Here is a 22465-nt window from a genome sequence, read left to right as displayed (position 1 = left end):
TGTGTGTGTGCCTGCATGTATGTATGCATTACATATAAATAAATATATATATATATATTATATATATATATATATACATTCACTCACACACACACACACACACACACACATATATATATATACATATATATATATATATATATATATATATATATATATATATATATATATATATATATATGATAGACTTCCCCGTCGAAGACGACGTATGAGCGTTCAGCTTTTGCCGAACGACCCGCACAAACGATTTCTTTGTAGTGACCACACTAGCTCATATATATATGGCGTTATCGTCACAGATATGGTCATTATGGTTAAAAAGTTCGCTTGCTTTCTAACATCTAGCCTAACACCTTGGCTATGTTTCTCTTTACAATGGCTTAAGGTCTACCCAAACTTCATAATAAACGGAAACTGCGAACGGAAGCTATGGCCATGAACGTTGGGTAATGATCGACAGCTGAAATAGGGTTACCCGACGGGATATATAACTCCAATATCAAGGAGTTTGTCCAAGTCGAGACGCTGTTTTTCCGCATTGAGAGGTTATAGTTTCATTACTAGTAGTCTGGAATCTTTTCGGTTTGACCGGCAGTTTTTTCTAGCGGTGTCATATGAAATTGTCTCCCATAATTATGACCCTAGAATCGATCTATTGCATTTCAATCTGTTTTAGGGTTAGGGGTGGGGGGAGGGTATCTTTTTTTCTTCACAAATGTAACTAAACCCAATCTGTTTCTTAAACGAGGGACATATTCATACGGCACAGAATGTTTTTTACCTCAATAGACGTATTTGATTGGTTGAAATTGCAGAAATTGAAGAAAAAAACAAATATCTTACAAACTATAGAATTTTCTCAATAAGGCCAAGAGAAAAAGATGTTTTATAAACACATTCTACCAGTATACGAAGTTTAAAACATTTTAGTTACCTAGAAATTACGTTAAAAACTGCCGTTCAAACCGAAAAGATCCGTAGTATGTTGCAGGAAAGTCTCGCAAGATAGATTCTTCAAGTCAAACCACCCGGCAGGAGAACAAAGGGTAGACCAAGAGTGAGATGGTTGGATAAAATCCATAATCTTAGTCGGTCACTTTTGAAAATTCCAACGGTTGCTGGTGATAGTGGCCTGTAGAAGAGGAGCCTGACGGCTCTACTCGCGAGTCCCTCTCAGGAATAGTGAGCGGCTAAAACGGATGAAGGGGTGCATGGATGGATGGATGGATGGATACTAGTAACACACATCATCACATGGAGTGTGAATCAAGATTACGGTAAGGGTGTATGTGGTTGTTCAGTTATTTACAATAGGATTCAATGAATAGGCAGTTCAATTTCAAATTCTAACAACCGGCATCTTCATTGTCGAAACAGATGAAGATCCATTTACTTTTACTATACCATTTACAATTAATATAGACAGGCAGACAGACAGATTGATAGATAAATAGATAGATAGATAGATAGATAGATAGATAGATAGATAGATAGATAGATAGATAGATAGATAGATAGATAGATAGATAGATAAATAGATAGACAGATAGATAGATAGATAGATAGATAGATAGATAGATAGATAGATAGATAGATAGATAGATAGATAGATAGATAGACATTCTAAAGATAGATATACATACTAAAGTGACTTCTATAAGTGATAAATGTATTTACAAGTAAGGATAAAGAACTAAATCGATAAAAGTCAATAATTTAAATCTTGATTTCTCAATGGAGAATTATGTGATATGATTAGCTGGTTAAAGAATTCTTTCATAAAAATAAATATATAAATATATATATAAATTTGTTTATCTCGTGATCTTGTTTAAGGAAGTACTGGAATTTATTTTTAAATTGGCTTCTTTGAAATTTGACAGTAAGTAAATGAGTAGTCTTGGTATATGTATGTAAGTATACATATATGTGTGTGTATGTGTGTGTGCGTGTGTGTGTGTATGTATATGCATATATATACATATACATATACATAGTACATACATATATATACACAAATATATGTATAAATGTATATGTGTGTGTGTGTTTGTGTATGTGTATGTAGCATAATTTGGTTTTGACAGCTCATCATTAATTAAATAATATCTATTTTGTACAGGAGAAGGCGTAAATTAACATACATACATACATACATACATACATATATATACATACATACATACACACATGCATACACACAGCCACGCCTGCGTCAATAGATAGATAGATAGATAGATAGATAGATAGATAGATAGATAGATAGATAGATAGATAGATAGATAGATAGATAGATAGATAGATAGATAGACGCTGGCGCGGATGTGCGTGAGTATGTATATATGTATGCTTATTTACGCCTTGTTTATAAAATAGATATTGTTTGATTAATGATGCGCTATCAAAACAAAATATATAAAAATACATACCTAAATATACATATAGATATATACATATACATATATATATATATATATATATATATATATATATTATATATATATATATATATATATATATATGTATGTATGTATGTATGTATGTATGTATGTATATTGAGATCGATCGATCTCAATACTTACCTTTTAAGCACAGTACTTATTCTATCGGTCTCTAAACAGACCAACACCCATTTTCAAACGGTGATGAGAGACAAGCTGAAACTCACAAACACACACACACACACACACAACACACACACACACACATAGATACACATGCACACACGCACACACACACACATAGATACACATGTACGCGCACACACCCATGCTCACGCGCACACACACACGCACGTACATACATACATACATACATACATACATACATACATACATACATACATACATACATACATACATACATACATACGTACATACGAAGGACGTCTTTTAGGTTCCGTCTGACAATCCAATCACTTTGATCGACACGCGGCTATACTAGAAGACTCTAGCCAAAAGTGCCGTATATATGTATTATGTACACATAAATATCAGGCCACCTTCGAGTGCTACTGGTAGCATGTAGCCCAGTACAACTTCTTGCATGGTCGGGTCGTCGGCGACTAAATCGGCAACCCCACCAAGCTTGCTTGGTGAGGAGGGTGTTTATTGGACACCTTGCGGGATGAAAAACAAAACCCGTCAAAGGGCGGAGGAACTCTTGAGGGTCAACGGCCATCCAATGTCTTAAGGCTGTATCATGCGCGGGGACATAGAAATAATCGGACTGAATACCCGATCGCGCGGTTAAACCATTGGGAGTGAAGGACTCCTAGCCTTTGTTAGGGCATCCTTCTAGGAGAAGGTAACTCAGGTAACTGGGATAACTCCGGCATAAAACCTGCGGCTCAGTGGTTACCGATGATGTTGACTTGTTCTTCTTTTCGGATTATGGCTGCTGTTGCTTAGTGAGTGGGATTGACTCAGTGCACAGCCTTTCCTCGCGTTAAAAAAATCTTCTTGCACAGGCATTGCACGATAACAACATTGATTAAGCTTCGTGCAATGGCCATACTCGATAACGAGGGGGCAGCCACCATGTACACATATAAGTTTATACATGTGCGTGTATTCTCTTTTACTCTCTTTTACTTGTTTCAGTCATTTGACTGCGGCCATGCTGGAGGACCGCCTTTAATCGAGTAACTCGACCCCGAGACTTATTCTTTTGTAAGCCCAGTACTTATTCTATCGTTCTGTTTTGCCGAACGCTAAGTAACGGGGACATAAACACACCAGCATCGGTTGTCAAGCAATGCTAGGGGGACAAACACAGACACACAAACACACACACACGCATATATATATATATACATATATACGACAGGCTTCTTTCAGTTTCCGTCCACCAAATCCACTCACAAGGCATTGGTCGGCCCAAGGCTATCGTAGAAGACACTTGCCCAAGGTGCCACGCAGTGGGACTGAACCCGGAACCATGTGGTTGGTAAACAAGATACTTACCACACAGCCACTCCTGCGCCTGTATGTGTGTATATACAGAATGTCCCTCCGAAAAATATACCCATTGTAACAGCTGATAGCTCAATTTTGATTTTTCTTTAGATTTCACTGATTACAAATAATCCTCTCTACTATACGCACAGGGCCTGAATTTTTTGTGATAGGGAGTGGAGGAGTAGGGGATAGTCAATTACATCGGCTTCAGTAGTCATCCTGTACTTATTTTATTATTTCTTCTTCTTCTTCTTCTTCTTCTTCTCTTCTTCTTCTTCTTCTTCTTCTTCTTCTTCTTCTTCTTCTTCTTCTTCTTCTTCTTCTTCTTCTTCTCCTTCTTCTCCTTCTTCTTCTTCTTCTTCTTCTTCTTCTTCTTCTTTTCTTCTTCTTCTTCTTCTCTTCTTTTCTTCTTCTCCTTCTTCTTCTTCTTACAGCATTCACCCGGGGTGGGTTGAGTTGGCTTCATTCATCCTCAATGCTGCATCTCTCACAAACGCCGACCAGACCTGGCGATTTGAGGCTAACGACCGCGTGATCTCCAACCACTCCTTATTCCAGAGGCGAACGCCGTAGATATGGGGGCCTAGATTGGGTTCCAGATCAGCCTTGACTGTCATCAGCCAGGTTTTTCGTTGTCCACCACATCGCTTTCGCCAACCCTGAAGGGGAGCTGGGGCAATTGCTTCGTAGATGAATTCTCCTGGTTGACGACTGAGGGCATGACCCAGCCAACGCAGACGTCTCATTAGGATGACTTGTCGGAGGGAGGTGATTCTGCACTGGTGTCGCACTGAATTGTTGGAGACAAAGTGATGCCATCGGACACGAAGGATGCGGCGTAGACAGAGGTGATCGAAGGATTCTAGTCGCTTAATATCTTCCACCCTCATTGGCCACGACTCGCTGCCGTAAAGGAGAATCGTTCGCACTAGTGCTTGGTAGATCCGTACTTTGGTGGTGCATCGGATCTCAGATCTTGACCAGAGTCGTGCAATGAGTCGGTTGAAGGCTTGGCGAGCGAGGTCGATTCGTGTTTTAATGTCAGCCTCACCTTGACCTGTAGCTGTAATAGTGGCGCCAAGGTATTTTATTATTTCGGAAAGGATGAATGTCAAAGTGACCTCGCCCGGCGGCATTTGAGCTCAGAATGTAAAACCGAAAGAAATGTCACCAGGCAGTTTGTCCGGTGCAGTAATGAGTCATTACAAATAATGAAGGTAAGAGACTGAACTTCGAACAAAGGAAATTTATGCTAAAAAGCTGCTACAATTTTGAAACCACAGTCGAAGCAGAAAGACAGCTGAAGAGAGGGCTTGAAAGAGGTCCACCGATGGTCCACCGACGGTCGCTCGAAATAAAGATAAGTTTGATGCTGATGGAACAGTTCAGCATACTTAGACATTTTTAAGAGGTGACACTTAAAAAAGATGACTTTTACGATATAAAACCGGCACAAATCAATTAATTAACAGCCAGTGAACAACATGCGTTCAAATACTGAGCAAAATATTTCTTGGTGTTTTCCATTCCATTGCCTCGTCTTATCAGCAGTACCTGAACCAGAACGGCGTTCATTAAAAATGTAAGGTATGTCTGTAGACTATCAAATTTTTAAAACGAAATGTTTTAATAAACACTCACTTTATAATCAATCAATAAGTGTTTAGATTTTGGTGGACGCCATGTATATGTATATATACACATTCAAAATGTGACCGCGTGTGTACCGTTGGCGATTTCTCTCCTCCGTCTTCCCTTCTCTGGATCTTTCCTTTTCCTATGTTTCTGACGAAGAGCTCCGCTCGAAACGTTAAACCCTCCTTCTTTCCTGCGCGTCCAATAATACTATACTTGTTCCACCTCCTCGCGTTGTTGTGTTTTCTCTTTGTCTTTTCATGTTTGGATTAACTATATATATTCGTGTGTATGTATACAGTATATTTATGAACGTGAGTGCGCGCGCGCGTGTGTTTTAAGTGCGCTGTATCATATAGTTTGAGTAATTAGTATTATATGTCATATATTTCATACCGTATTCCCTGCATTATATATTCATACAAATTCCCTGCATTAAATATTTCTCATTATATGCTGTGTACATTTATATTTTGTTTGCTTTTATGCCATATAAAATATTTTATCGTTCATCTTTCTCATTTGAAGAATTTAAGATTTAATATTCTTTAGCACAACAAACAGAGAAAATTGCAGAAGCAAATAATAAACGATATTTTATTATCAATAAAATGACAACTGTTTTATTTATTTAGTTTCGCATAAAACGTGTTGTTGATTGCACCCATTGATTATTTATAATGAAAATAAAAACATTATATAAGGTTTACTTGTTCGATTATTTTCGAAATATTTAACAAAACTTAATTAAAAACGATGATCATTAATCGATCTGCTGTCAGTAATTGTAATTCGATCCACATTCCAAACATTTATGACTTAGGCTTCGTACGAAGGCATTTCAGCAGGACCTTCCATTGTGGATTTCTTGAAAGTGCTGCGTGTTTCTGAAAGACTTTTCTACACTAAGTGAGACATGCCGGAGTTTATACCGATCTTTATGGCATTCAATGGCCCTGTCTCTTCTATTACCATCATTTAAATTCTCCGAGTATATGTCTCTGTAAACTACAAACTCATTACAAACGCACTTCTATAATGAAAGCTTTCAATTAACGATTTATAACCGATGGAGTTAGAAGACAATCTGACATTATCAATTATTTTGCGTTTCCTTTAAAATTAAAATCTATTATCAGTAGTTCATTCCCGCCATGTTGTATATGTGGACGATAATGGAATTTTAAAACAGAGGAATTACATAAGTCTGTCAGGTGCTGAGCTAACATCGGATTAATATTGTTAGGACGTAGGAAATACCATTATACGAAGAGAAAACTTTTCCGCATCTGTTCGCCAACATTTAAATTCAACAACACAATCTCTGTTTTCACTCAACACTTCCAGCCTGAAGTTTTCTAGGCTCTATTTATCGTTGCAGTTTCTTCCAATTTTTCCCCATATTCCTATTTATTGGAACACATACATTGGCGAAATAAATTCTTCAATAAATAATTATATACATTATGGTGAAATTTCGGTTCTGATATGTCAACATTAACAAGACTAGGCGTTGCTGTAATTGCTTTCATAATTACACAAGGCCAGCAATTTTGAGGAAGGGGTAAATGGATTACATTGATCCCAGTGCTCAACTGACACTTATTTTATCGATTTCGCAAGGATGAAAGGGAAGGTCGATCTCGGCGAAACTTGAACTCAGAAAGTAAAGAGAGATGAAATGCCACTGAATATTTTGCTTGCTGTGCTAACGATTCTGCCAGCGTGGAGCCATTGCCGCTGCTGTAATTAATAATTAATAGTATATCCTTCAACTATTACACTGTTATTCTATGCGCGTGCGTGTGTGAGTGCGCGTGTGTGTACATGTCTGTGGGTGTGAGTGTGTGAGTGTGTATATGTGTGTGTGCATGTATGCATGTGTGTGTGCGTGTGTGTGATGCGGTGTGTTATTTTCACTAGGTAAAGCTTCGCAGGGAATTCAAAGTTTCGTCTTAGTCGACTTCATCAGACATCCGACGAATGCGGCCAAATTGTACGTTGAAGCCACTATCAACCTTTTTCCTTTCAAAATATTTATAATACTATCTAAATGTCTAAATGTACTGAATGATCAATGTTTGATTTATATATATATACATATATATATATATATATATATATATATATATATATATATATATATATATATATATATATAGAAAATAGTAAAAAGTGAAAAAACTACAGAAGGCTTGTTTTAAAAGGTTAAAGAATATATATTTGAGTCAATATGTCTGAAGAATATTATAAATTTTTTTCTTACAATGACATAGTTTAGAAGAAATGACCGGTTTCGCGTTCAGCTTTTCAAATTTCTTACATCGTTATGTTTATGTTGAGAAGAGTTATCGTTATGTTTATGTTGAAAAGAGTTCTAGATAAGGGGAGGTAATAAGTGATTTCTTCCGGTGTAAGGGAGATAATCGCTTAAAATTTTTTGCCTTTCCTTTGGGGTGAATTTCTATGTATAAGTATGTTGGAATGGTTAAGTCTGGGCTTGTACTTTTCAATGAAGAATGTTTCCTTGTTTAGTCTAATTTGTGTTGGTGTTCCGATAGCACATTGGTAAAATGGAAACATTAAAAATTGTGGTAGTAGTTGCTTTGCGCATTTCTCAATGTGCTCACTAAAAGGTATCATTCTGTTGTCCCCTTATCTAGAACTCTTTTCAACATAAACATAACGATAACTCTTCTCAACATAAACATAACGATGTAAGAAATTTGAAAAGCTGAACGCGAAACCGGTCATTTCTTCTAAACTATGTCATTGTAAGTGGCTTGCTTACGAACCACATGGTTCCGGGTTCAGTCCTACTACGTGGCACCTTGGGCAAGTGTCTTCTACTATAGACTCAGGCCGATCAAAGCTTTGAGAATGGATTTGGCAGACGGAAACTGAAAGAAGCCCGTCGTATATATATATATATATATATATATGTGTGTGTGTGTGTGTGTGTGTGTGTGTGCGTGTGTATATGTTTGTGTGTCTGTGAAAATCCCCCCAACATCGCTTGACAACCGATGCTAATGTGTTTACGTCCCCGTAACTTAGCAGTTCGGCAAAAGAGACCGATAGTACTAGGCTTACAAAGAATAAGTCCTGCGGTCGATTTGCTCGACTAAAGGCGTTGCTCCAGCATGGCCACAGTCAAATGACTGAAACAAGGAAAGGAAAGGAAAAGCATACAAGCATATAATAATAATAAGGTGCGACAAAAATATTTTTTCATCACAGTTTAGAGTTAATATTTTAGCGATTCAGAAAAATACATTTTTTTAAAGAAAACCTAGAAAGTAAAAATATAATATAAAGTAATATATAAAAATATATAGGTATATAAAAATATAAAAATATATATATATATACATATAGGAGCATATAAAAAATATATAATATATATCATGTAAATAAAATAAAAGTTCATCGTTTAGAAATCTTATTAAATTAATTATTCAAGTAAAAGAAGCCTTATAGGGAACCATATATATATATATATATGGTTCCCTTTTTAACTATAAGGCTTCTTTTACTTGAATAATTATTTTAATAAGATTTCTAAACGATGAACTTTTATTTTATTTACATGATATATATTATATATTTTTATATGCTCCTATATGTATATATATATATATTATATATTTTTATATACCTATATATTTTTATATATTACTTTATATTATATTTTTACTTTCTAGGTTTTCTTTAAAAAAATGTATTTTTCTGAATCGCTAAAATATTAACTCTAAACTGTGATGAAAAAAATTTTTTGTCGCACCTTATTATTATTATATGCTTGTATGCTTGTACAGATTAATTATGTTCCATCTTGCGGGATGTTTATATGTATATTCTATGATTAAATGTTCGAATTATGAAATGATATGCGGATGACCTTGCCTTTGTTTGTTCAATAACTTTAGTTTGATATATATATATATATATTCTAATCGATTAATTGTAAAGGTGCTTAGCCTGATGAGTTGATAAGGTAGTGATACTGCTTCCTGGGCTGGGTGTGTTGTTATCTCCTTGAGAAAGACGCAGTATATTGTTACTTCAACATACCAAATGCTGTATCTCTCGCGCTTTCTCTCTCCACTTGTCACATCTGTGATGTTCTGCTGCGTTGCGAGGGAGGGAGAAGAGAGACAGTCTACGTCTGATCCCGATATATAGGCACCTAAAACAGTTATCAAAAGTATGTAGAATGTCACCAAACCATCCTCGCTGTACTTTTAATGCATGAGTTTCTTTTAGTTATTGAAGGCAATAGAAACACTCATGAACTATACATCGCTGAAATTGGCTGCTTGCAAAAGCGAATTCTCTTGTCTTTGCAGACTGTATAGTTATATCTGATAGTAGTAAAAACAATCGATATTTCAAATACCAGTTCGGTATATTCTTTTGGCAACGTCTTTAAAACGTTGTCCGGCTGCTTCCCTTTTTTATCGTCTGCATATCTATAAGTAATCGAGAGACAGACTGTTATAACGGAAACGTTCGAATTTGTTTCCCTTACTTGCCAGACCAGAGAATTATAAATAAACCTAAAATTTTTGCCAGTCACTATATTTAACCCACCTGGAGTTATTTTTGATTTTAACAGCCGTCGAAATTATTAAATCACAGAATGATTTGATAATAAACAAATTCATCACTTTATGCTCTTACACCTATAATAAATGGTGTAAGAAGAGAATAACTAAGTTAATTATAATTTTTATTGATGAAACTAATGTACAGATTTATCTTCTTACTGAGATATACAAATCTGTTTGAAACCTGTAAAACTGAAGAAACAGAATATGGCCTACAATAGCGTATTTGTGCCCCATAGTTAAACAGACGTCTAAATTTAAACTACCACATCAAATATATGACAATATCAGTTAAAGCCAGCTAAATTTACATATTTCAGAAAATAGAAGTTTAATGTTTGGTATTTCAGAACTAAATATCGCCTTACAGAGACGCGCGTATATAAGTATTCCAGAGTGATCTGAACAGTTCCTAGGTTGACTATGAAGGAGAGATGCTAGAGCTATGAAAACTTGCAAGCATTATTTTCGACCCTTCTTATTAATATCTACATTGTTTCTTTCCATGGAAACTGATATCTAGCTGTTCAAAGAAGACTTCAAAAACAACTAGTAGCGATTTCCCTTGAAAATTGACAAAATTTGGCATCGTGGTGCTATCAAATACCTGCAGAAGAAGGGCTTAAGCCCCAACGACATTCATACTGACATGCTTGCTACATTAGGGGATGACACTCTAACTTTATCAAAATGGAAAAGTCGCCAGTTGAATTTTGGATGGAAAGGAAGAGTCCTGAAGATGACACAAGTTCAGGATGTCTGCAACTGCCACCACTGAGGAAAACCTTAATCGTGTTCATCACAAAGTAATGGGTGACATGCGATTCACTATAAATCAAATTGTCGATGTTATTAGCATATGTCGTGAGACAGTTGATAATATTCTGCACAATGAACTGGCATGACGAAGGTTTCTGCTCGGTGAATGACAAGACTTCTGATCCCTGATCAAAAGCGCACAAGGCTGATCACACTACTGAGAAAATCTGACAGCGTTTGAGGCAGCTCCAGCTGGTTTTGTTGAACATTTCCTAACTCAGAATGAGTGTTGGGTTCACCACTTTGAACCAGCGACAAAGAGACAATCCATGCAGTAGAAACACTCCTCCTCACCTGCTCCACAGAAGGCCAAGGTTGTTTCATCAGTGGAGAAGATGGTGGCTTCAGTTTTGGAGGATCTCAAAAGCATTGTGTTAATTGACTATCTTCAAAATGGTGACACCATGAATGGGGAGTATTATGCCAACTTGCTAAAGCAGTAACAAAGGGTTATCAAGACTAAACGTACAAGGAAACTGAGGAAAAGAGTTCAGTTTCATCAGTGCTCCAGCACACAAGTCCTTGGTTTCAATTACTGCTCTACATGACTGAGGTTTTGAACTATTCTCCTGATTTGGCTTCATCTGACTATCAGATGTTCAACATAAAAAAAACTTGGCTGAGAATCAGTATCGCAGTGATGATGACGTCATATCTGCTGTTGATGATACTTTTGAAGCAACAGGATGAAAGCTTCTTCCCCAATGGCATTCAAGCACTGTTGGTCACATTTCATGAGAACATCTTGGTCACTTGGTCAGCCTATAAATATTTCAGCCGACCATCGTGTGTGTGTGTGTGTGTGCGTGTGTATACGGTGGTTGCTACTTCTTTACAGAACTCTGTATTCAGTAAGTTCCGTTGTGAAATCTCATCACAGAAATGTGTCTGAGATTAAAGTCAAATCCTGTTTACGAAGTGTTTGTGTGTCGAGATGGAACTTTTAGCATGGTTCCTTTGTGTTTCGAATACTTTAAAACTATCACAGACCACCTCTTTCCAAACCAATAGATTTCTGTCATCTGCTCCAAGGTGGCAATAGAGAGACAGACTGACGTTTTTTTTTTGTTTTATCTCATGATCATTGTTACCATAGTCATGTGTTTTCATCCATTGTTTATGCTTTAAGCGCTCTATCGTGCCCATGTCTTTTCTATGTGTTCTTTTATTTTTGCATAGGTACATGTATTTATTGTTAAAGACGTCATGAAATCGCATTCCAGCCTTTTCAGTCTTTATAAAGAAACTCACAATTACAACAAATGCTCATTTGCTTTGATTCTGAATACATTATGCTGTGATATGTGTTCTTCCTTTGCATGATATGTCTTGTTGGGAAAAGTATATATTTCTTTGATTTTGCATTCATTTTTTCATCGGAGAAAGGGTGCTATGTACACTGAGATAATTTCTGATTTACAGCCTTGATAAGGAGAGTTCGTTTGAGAGGACTTAGTCCTCTATTTCCTGGCGGTCGAGGCATCTCGAGAGGTAGGTCTGAGCGTGTTTAAACCAACGAACACAATTTTCTGGACTGATAGAGTCGATGTTACGCCTTGCGACTTGTTGTATGGCATGTGCTCACCATTCTTTCATGATCATGCCAGCTTCTACAGCTGCCCGGTCGCCAACCCTTTGCTGCAACTCAGCCCGAGCGAGGTCCCGCTTCACAGCCGCCTTCACGGCAGAATGCACCATTTCCGCACAATTAAGAAACAGCGAGTAGAGAGGCAGGAGTTTCAGACTGATACGTGTGTCGGCGTCAGCTGGGAACTGGGCAGGAACGTGTGGCCGCGCGTAGATCAAGTAGACAGATCCATCCGCTAGGAACATGTCGGCACACGCTGAAATTGTTTCGCAATAAGCCCTCGAAAGAGTTTCGTGTAAAGGTATCGTTCGCCATGGAGTGGTGAACCAGGACGATTTCTCCCGACACTGCGAAAATGGCGTTGCAGTTTTTCCCACGTTGGCGGTTGACAACTCGGCGAACAGGAACGCCTCGAGGGGCTCGTCCAAAGGAGCGCCTGGTCTAAATGTACCCACAGACATCAATGAATACATAATGGCTGACGACTCCCTCTTCCATGAACTAATGTGCATATTCATAAGCGCTTTTCCGGAGCTCTTGAGGCATTTCTTGCATCTGGGACGTCTTCGGCCAACTTCATAGTCATCAACATCCTATCTAGAGCGCATGAGATTTTAGACACGGAAACAGGCGGCTTTTCAGTCAATGCTGTCTCTAAGTCAGCATTGACCGAAAGTCCCTCTTCATCTGTTGAAGAGTTGCGAGTAGGTTAGCATCAACAATCACCTGGACCCTGGCTCGAATTTCCTCATCAACCTTAACGTGATGGGCACCTCCTCTGGGCAACTTGAGGCAACTCCCAGACCGTAGGATGTCGCTACTATGGATCGGGCAGTACTTCTTTTTAATGCCAAGTGTGTCTGCCAGTTTCAGGTAATCGGTTTGATGCCCCTCGAAGGCGTCAATCGGCCTTACCGTATCTTCGTCCGATATACGCATGTACCTTACGCGTGGCTCCATAATTAAAAGTTGGTGTAAAAGAAAGGCATATAAAAGATACTGAAACCTATTTATTTACTACCCACAAGAGGCTACACACAGAGGGGACAAACAAAGACAGAGAAACGGATTAAATCGATTATATCGACCTCAGTGCGTAACTGGTACTTAATTTATCGACCCCAAAAGGATGAAAGGCAATGTCGACCTCGGCAAAAGGAAGAAAGGCAAAGAACGTAGCGGCAGACGAAATACCTATTTCTTTATTACCCACAAGGGGCTAAACACAGAGGGGACAAACAAGGACAGACATAGGTATTAAGTCGATTACATCGACCCCAATGCGTAACTGGTACTTAATTTATCGACCCCGAAAGGATGAAAGGCAAAGTCGACCTCGGCGGAATTTGAACTCACAACGTAACGCAGACGAAATACCGCTAAGTATTTCGCCCGGCGTGCTAAGGTTTCTGCCAGCTCGCCGCCTTCTTAAATACCTATTCCTTTACTACCCACAAGGGGCTAAACACAGAGAGGACAAACAAGGACAAACAAACGGATTAAGTCGATCGCATCGACCCCAGTGCGTAACTGGTACTTATTTAATCGACCCCGAAAGGATGAAAGGCAAAGTCGACCTCGGCGGATTTTAAACTCAGAACGTAACAGCAGACGAAATACGGCTACGCATTTCGACCGGCGTGCTAACGTTACTGCCAGCTCGCCGCTTATAAAATGATATTGATACCGACCGGTTGCGAATGTTGCATGAAAAAGACTTTCGTGGACAGAAGAATCACGAAATTTATTTCTCCCTCGTAGCTATAGCAACATAATAAACGTTGCATGATAAAGCATGCAATTTAAGTTTCTCGTTTTTAACATTCACTTCTTACAATGTGATTAAAAACACACATGTAAAATTAGAACTAAATTGAATAAACTTATTCCGGACTCGAATGCTCAATTGCGAATTTGAATACTCGAAAAGACCCTTCCTCGCATTCCGACTAATTTGAATACTATCGACGGGCCTTTTAATTTGAATAATGTAAATGCTAAATTCTTTGGCCGAAGTGCGAAACTGAATGATCGAAAATTGAATTTGAATGACTAATTTAATTTTTTTCGTAACTTTGAATGACCCGATTGTCAAATTGAATGACAAACGTACGAAGATGACTGCAAAAACCTATATTATATATATATATATATATGTATATGTATGTATGTATGTATGTATGTATATATATATATATTATATATATATATATATATATATTATATATATATATATATATATATATATATAGATATATATATATATATATATATATTATATATATATATATATATATATATATATATGTATGTATATATATATATATATAGATCAGAAATGGTAGGGTTGTGTTGACCGCACGTGGAGAAATGATAAGCAAGGAAAAATTGTAAAAATGCAGAATGCTAAATTGAAAGAAAATTTTAATGCAAATGGGTGTATGGAAAAAAGTTTTTTGAAAAATTGACAAAATATATAATTATATATTAATTCAAACCGGTTTTCATAATAATGTGACTTTTCAAGAATTGTAAAGGGAAAAATTTTTTTTTTAAAGTGAGAAAGGGGAAAAAAGAAAATTATATTGTTTTTTGCAAAAAAAAATAATAAATATGTACAAAAATTAAAAAACAAGTACTCCGATACATTGTGAAGTCTTTGTGTATCTTGAGTTTAATGATTGCTCACGAAAGAATTACCTTGAAGTATTAGGATCCAATGGGATTAAAGCCATGTGTTGTTTAGTTTAATTAAGGGTGTTGGCAAAACAGGAAGTAGTAGTAATTGTAGTTCTTCAGTGCCTGTGTTGTGAATAAGGGGAGACAACTCTATGGGTTTTGAGCTCTTCAATTTGTGTTTATCAATTTTTTGTGATAAAGGGTGTTAATAAACCTTAAATTATAAAATTATCATTTTGGCTTCATTTGCATTATCTTTTTTATATAATTGTTTGCTAACTTAACATTCAGATTTTAACACTTTATTTATATTATTTTCTAATTATATAAGTTTGCATAAACTAATTTATAATTACATTTCAGTTATGTCATATATAATAAAAATGATAGTAATAATAACAACAATAATAATAATGATATTTAAAGAATATAAGTTTTAGCTTGAAGTGATGAATGCATGGTATCCTTATATATTTGTGTTAGTCCATCCATGAAGAATGAGGTAGAAAAAGGAAGTATGATCAATGAGGAGTTTGCATATTAAGTTGCGTTTTGAATTTTCAATAAAGAGATTCTCCTTGTTAATTCTCTCCTGTGTGGTGATCCCGTCTTTACATTGGTAGAAGGGGAATATGTAGAATTTGGGATTTATGTCTTTAGCGCATGAGCCTATGTGGCCACTCAGTGGAATTTGTCGGTATTCCGGGAGATTTATTTGTTCTTTATGCACCGCTACTCGTTTACGTAACGGGAGACTCGTTTGTCCAACATAATTATGTTGGCAACCAGCGCATGTGAGAACGTAGATAAGGTTTTCGGAGGAACAGGGGAAGTTAGTCTTGATTTTAAACTTCGTTCCTTGTTTGAAGATAAAATCAGAGCCTTCAAGTAGGAAGGGGCAGGTGCCACAGTTTGGGCGTGCACATTTTTTAACTGCTGGGGGTGGATGTGGTGTGTGAAGTTTGGCATTTGTCAAGAGTTTTTTTTAAGATTTGTGTTGCCTTTTACATTTGAGGATTTTGTGTGTATTTATAATGTTTTTCATTTTTGGGTCTGTTGACAGTAGACTGAGGTTTTGTATGATTGTGGTGTATGCTTCGATATTTTTGGGGTTGTGGGTGGAAATGTATGGAAGTATTTTGGGGTTGTGTGTGGTGTTAGGCTGGGTGGTTTTCAGTGTAATGTTGTCTAGTTCTTTGGCGCGTTTTATTCCATACTCTATAAGGGTGGAGGGATATTGGCGTTGTAATAGTGTTTTTTTGAGGTCTTGAAGGCGTATTTCTCGTGTTTTGGGATCCGAGACAATGGTGCATACCCTTTTAGCTAAGTTGAAAGGGATATTTGTCTTGGTGTGTTTTGGGTGGCATGAACTAAAGAGGAGGTATTGTTGTGAGTCTGTAGGTTTGTGGTAGATGTCTGTTATGATTTCGTTCTTAGGTGTTTTTATAATTAGGAGATCAAGGAAAGGGAGATGACGTTTGCTTAATTCCATAGTGAATTGGATGTTGGGATGTATGTTGTTCAGTATGGTTTTGAATTCCAGAAGGTTTTCATAAGGTTCTTTCCATATGATGAAACAATCATCCAAATACCTTTTCCAGTTTTCCATGAGGTAGGTGTGGAAAACATGTCCAAATTTCTGGCGTGATATTTCATAGAGTGAAATATCATTTTTGACGGTAGTGTGTGTTCTCGAAGAGGAAAAAATTGTTTGTTGGAATGAACTTGAGTGATTCCGTAATGAAGGTCTTGTGAATGCGGTCAGGGAATGACTCTGGGTGTTTTTCTAGCCAGAAATCAATTGCCTCAATACCATATTCATGTGGGATGTTGGTGTAGAGGTTGATGACATCAAAGGATACCAGGAGCGCCTCCTCGTTAACTGTTTTCGGGAGGTGTTTGAGCATGTCCAGATCATCCCTAATGTAACCTTTGATGTGGGTAAGGAAAGGTTTCAAAAGGATGTCTAGGAAATTACTCAGGCGGTGTGTTTCACAGAAGGTGCCAGCCACGATGGGCCTTAGTTTTAAGTCCTCCGGTGCTTTGATGTTGATGTGGATGTCAGAGGAGAGTTTGCAGGCTTCGGTGATGTATTTGTTTTTATGGATTTTAGGAAGGCCATAAAAAAGGCTGGGCTTGCATTTGAAATTGGTGATATAATCCCTTTCTTTTTCTGTGAGTCCCTCACCGTGTTGGAGTATGAGTGTGGTGAGGTTTCTTATTGTTTTTTGTTTTTTATAGTTGTTAATAATATCATAGAAAATGTTATTGTTTAGCATGGAAAGCACTAGGTGTTTATAAAACTCCGTATACATATATATATATATATAATATATATATTATATATATATATATATATATATTATATATATATATATATGTATATATATATATTATATATATATATATATATATATACATATATATGTATGTATATATACATACATATATATATATGTATGTATATATGTATATATATATATATATATATATATATAGTATATATATATATATATATATATATATATTATATATATATAATATATATATATATATATACACACAGTAAAAGCAATTAAGATTCAAGTGAGTTCAATGCATCTTCTGTAAATATGATACCTCTCCTCATATCTCCAGAAATCAAACTTACTTCAATTATGGATGGATTTACATTTTCATTTTCATTTTCATTTTCATTTTCTGGGAAACTAAGAGGCTTTTTAAAATACTTTTTTAAAACCCGTTATATGACTGTGCAACACTAAAAGAACTTTTAGAAGTCCGTTTGTTACCTAATTCTTATTTTTATAGAACTATCCCTGATGTTTCAGGAGTGTAACATCACCCCTTTAGATGTTTGGAGAACTCAGATGTTTTTTCGGCTGATGAGTACGGGTCACTTATATTTACTGTAATATTTGCAGCCTTAATAAAGCTGTCTTCGTACGAAACAATTGTACCGAAATATTGATCCATTCTTGTTGCTTTTTTTTATATATATATATATATATATATATATATATATATATATATATATATATATATATATATATATATAGGGAGAGTTCACGAAAAGAACAAAAGATGAAGACAGGTGGTTATAAAACAAGAAGATGTATTAGTATAACGCTCAGGAATAGAAAAAGTCTTTTACGATTCGAGCCGACGCTCTTCTACAGAAAGGGACACAGAAAAAAACAAGGAGAGGAAAAAGATGTGTGTGGTTGCTACCTATCTATCATATATATATATGTGTGTGTGTGTGTGTATGTATGTATATATGTATATATATATGTTTGTATACATGTATATATATATACACATATACATATATATAATATAATACAAATATTGTGTGTGTGTGTGTGTGTGTGTGTGTGTGTGTGTGTGTGTGTGTGTGTGTGTGTGTGTGTGGAGAGAGAGAGAGAAAGTTAATATGGAATCTCTAATAGGTCTTTGCACAATGTAATCTTTATACAAATATAATGTCTACATAAACGTATGTTTACACACGCACGCACGCGCGTGCACACACTCACACACACACATACATATGCATGTATGTCTATATGTATGTGTGTATATGTGTATATTTTTGTAAAATCGACAGCAGAGAAGAATGGCGGAAAGAAAATTAGTACGAATTGTGTTTAGTTTTGGAGAAGACATCATGAGGTGTGTAATGACTGACTGAAGGTGGTGAAATATGTCAACATAACAATTTACCTACAAACATCGATGTATAGGTAATGAAACATTGATTAATTGGTAAATCAATACTGTTCCAATAGAAGCGAGGAACATTATAGAAAACATGAAATGGAAGCTGTGTTTAACGAATCCTTCTAAGCACCGACAATGGTAATGTGGTTTATCTATTAGGCCTTTCAGACTATAATTACATATAGAAATCTGAGGAATGCATTTACGGCTATTTAAACTGGTCTTCGACATCATCCGTGAGCTAGTTAGATTTGTATTGATTACAACTCATTTAACAAAGCTTTCTAATTTACAATGCTGTTTAAATGTTTGGCCAATGGGGAATCAATAGGCTATAATGAATTAACTGGAGATCATTTAACGTATGGAAAGACATGACGAAAGGAAAAAAAGCCTTTCATTTAATTGTTTGCCGTTCACAAAGTAGGTACGAACGTTACATGTTTGGTGGTTCCGTTGAATTCATCTATCTGTTTGTTTTTTAACAAGTACGAAGAAGAAAATATATACGAACAGAAATGTTAGTCGAACCATCGAATTAGATTAAATCACACTAATTAAATTTATTTTGAGAAACAATAAAAAAGCATGTTTTATTCTTTACTAAAATTAGGTCGCATCCAAAAAGGAAACAGATATGCTGAGATAGTTAAATACAAGACTTTTTTTCTTTCTCGATAACAATTATAGGTAATATTCAGATATTGCAATAATTGATTACTCTTTCCACCATAGGCACAAGATCCGAAATTTTGGATGCAGGAGTATTTAACTGGTACTTATTTCATCACCCCGAAAGGATGAAAGGAAAAATCGACTTCAGCAGAATTTGAAATCAGAGCACAAAGAGCCAGAATAAATTCTGCTAATCCTTTTGTCCCATGTACTAATAATTCTTCCAGCTCGTCGCCTTCATGCACTAATAAATAATCCATTCTACTATAGGCACTTGGTCTAAAATTTGGTAGGAAGGAGATAGATGACTACATCGCCCCAAGTGCTCAACTGGTACTAATTTCATCGATACAGAAAAGATGAAAGGCAAAGTCGACCTCGGCGGAATGTGAACTCAGAACTTAAAGACGACCGAAAAATCGCGATGTATTTTGTTCGGCGTGCTAATGATTCTGCCAGCTCACCACCTCCTGGGGATGATTAGTACTAGATGAAAATTATGCATGTGCATATGAGAGAACGATAAACTGGCATGGCAGCGTAGTTTAAAGTTGAACCCTGGTTGGATATTATTCGTGAAGTTGATTTGTAAATAGTAAATGTTTGTGACGTCTTTCTTGGACGTGTTAAATATGTAGAAGTGATTCTTAAGCTATCTGTTTAGTTCATTGATAATCTCATATTGTGTCATATATCGTCCGAGAACAATATATGCTGAAATAAAAATATCTCAGGTTAAGTCAATATATAAAATAGGTTAAGTGGAATAATGAATTTCCAGTAGGTCTTGGCGGTTAGCGTTAGGTTCCTGCTCATTAAATTAATGATCCACAGACACGAAATTTTAACGCCGTTTTTAAGCCGAATATATTAAGATTGGAATTTCGAATTGCAGAGAGGAGGAGAGAAGGAAAGGTGAGAGAGATTCCAAAAGGATGAAAGGCTATGCTAGCATTTTGTACGTAATAGCTGTGTATCATAAAACGAAAGTATTAGAAGACAAAGCTTTAGATAAAATGAAAGCAATTGTATATCACATGCAGAGAAAGAGAGAGAGAGAGAGAGACAGAGAGAGAGCAGCATGTTGAAAGATAATACTTATCCAGAGAGGGTGATAAAGTGATTAATATATAGAGAGAGTGGAATGTGTGAAAGAGAGAGAGAAGGCCTCATGGTGCCAGATAGAGAGTAGGAGTTATATCGATCTAAAAGTTGAATTATTTCTCGTAGCAAATTATATATTTTTTAATGATTATTTACGGGCAACCTTCTCTATGAGACGCAGATTTCAAAAATCAAATTCGTTTTTCTCGAGGATGCACCGTTTCAGTGCCTTTCGGGGCTGAACATACACACGTAACAACATACACTCTTATTTATAAGTAATATATATATATATATATATATAAATGGATGAATGAATTATCCTTTGTTTACCGCTAACATGGAAAATTCAATAAACAGTTACCAGGGTAGCAAAATTCACGCAAGTAACACGGATGAAGCGACCTATTCAAAGGTAGAAACTCCGGGTTAATGTGCAGTAATTTGTGGAGTATAAGTAAATAAATGGAGTTTAACGCAGGTGTTATTAAAATTCTTTTACTTTCGACATATGTTTCGAAGACAACATTGGTTTTAAAATGCAATCTTCTCATCAGGAAAGAAAGAGAGCCGTTTATTCCTTTGGAATAAAACCAATGTTGTCTTCGAAATATATGTCGAAAGTAAAAGAATTTTAATAACATCTGCGTTCAACTCCATTTATTTACTTATATATATATATGTGTGTGTGTGTGTGTGTGTGTGTGTGTGTGTGTGTGTGTGTAATATGAATATATAAATACAGATAGGTATACATATATTTATGACTAGGTTTGGGCGTGTATATATGTATTGGGCCAACATATGCGATTTCATGCGTATGTGTGAATGTGTGTAGATGTGGGTGTCTAAATCATCAATTGTATTGTGACATATTAGTAGCCGTACCAGAACATGTTCTTAAGAACAGCATGATTGTCATGCGATCCCACATTCCTTTCGTTAAAGTGTTTAGTATTCTTCTGTTCATCTAAAGAATCAATAGCAAGTAAGAAACTTAGCCAGATATATTCAGAAAATTAGATCGTCCAATAGAGATAACCGTTATTTATATTGAATTCTTATCTTCTGACATAATCTAAATATTTGTATATATTTCATACATTCAGGGCATGAACTGAAACACTTTTTTTTTCTTTAAGAAGATCAACGATCTTTATCTCTTTCAATCCATTTCACATAATAACTATAGCTTGATCTTTTCTTTAGCTTCGCTAAGGAAAATATCTTGCAAAGATCAAAAAGATTGCTTATTTTTCTGTCGATGTTTTCTCTGAAAATGTCATTTCCGGTAACACCTATCTGTATTGGAAATCTTTATGGCTCATCTCGAAAATAAGTACAAACTACTGCTTCAGTCAATCTGAAGGTTATAACAGTTGTTAGCGATCAATATCCGCTTGCTGAACATCGTATTGGGTTCTATGTGAATAGCCCAGAACGTAACGATTAGAGATACATATTGTGAGAGAAAGACATTAGCTTTAGTTGCCAAGATATATCTAATGGATAGGATTCTCAAAAAAAATCCATAAAGGAGAGCTGCATAATGATATAGTTGTGTACGCGCGTGCTCACACGTACCAATAAACCTGTATTTAATTGTGAATTTACAAATACCTAAGTAGTATATGTGTGTATTTTGTTCCTTCTCAAGCCATGCATAGCTCATA

General features: G+C 36.0%; 1 protein-coding gene across 2 annotated transcripts in view; it reads left to right on the top strand.

Annotated features, from left to right (window-relative positions):
* Positions 1–22465, top strand: part of LOC115213404 (transmembrane protein 272-like) — a 275325-nt gene that overhangs the window by 130682 nt on the left and 122178 nt on the right. Inside the window, exons 1-2 of one of the 2 annotated variants that reach the window (XM_036504138.1) lie at positions 15341–15351; positions 20688–20692. The exons of the other annotated variant lie outside the window; for it this stretch is intronic. The gene's annotated coding sequence lies outside the window, so the exon portion shown is untranslated. Of the gene's footprint in view, positions 1–15340; positions 15352–20687; positions 20693–22465 lie in introns of those variants that run through there. 2 annotated transcript variants of the gene reach the window in all.

The sequence above is a fragment of the Octopus sinensis genome, linkage group LG6, assembly GCF_006345805.1.
Source record: "Octopus sinensis linkage group LG6, ASM634580v1, whole genome shotgun sequence".
Taxonomy (NCBI): Eukaryota; Metazoa; Mollusca; class Cephalopoda; order Octopoda; family Octopodidae; genus Octopus; species Octopus sinensis.
Note: the sequence above shows the minus strand (reverse complement) of the source record. Positions and strands in the feature narration are given on the sequence as shown.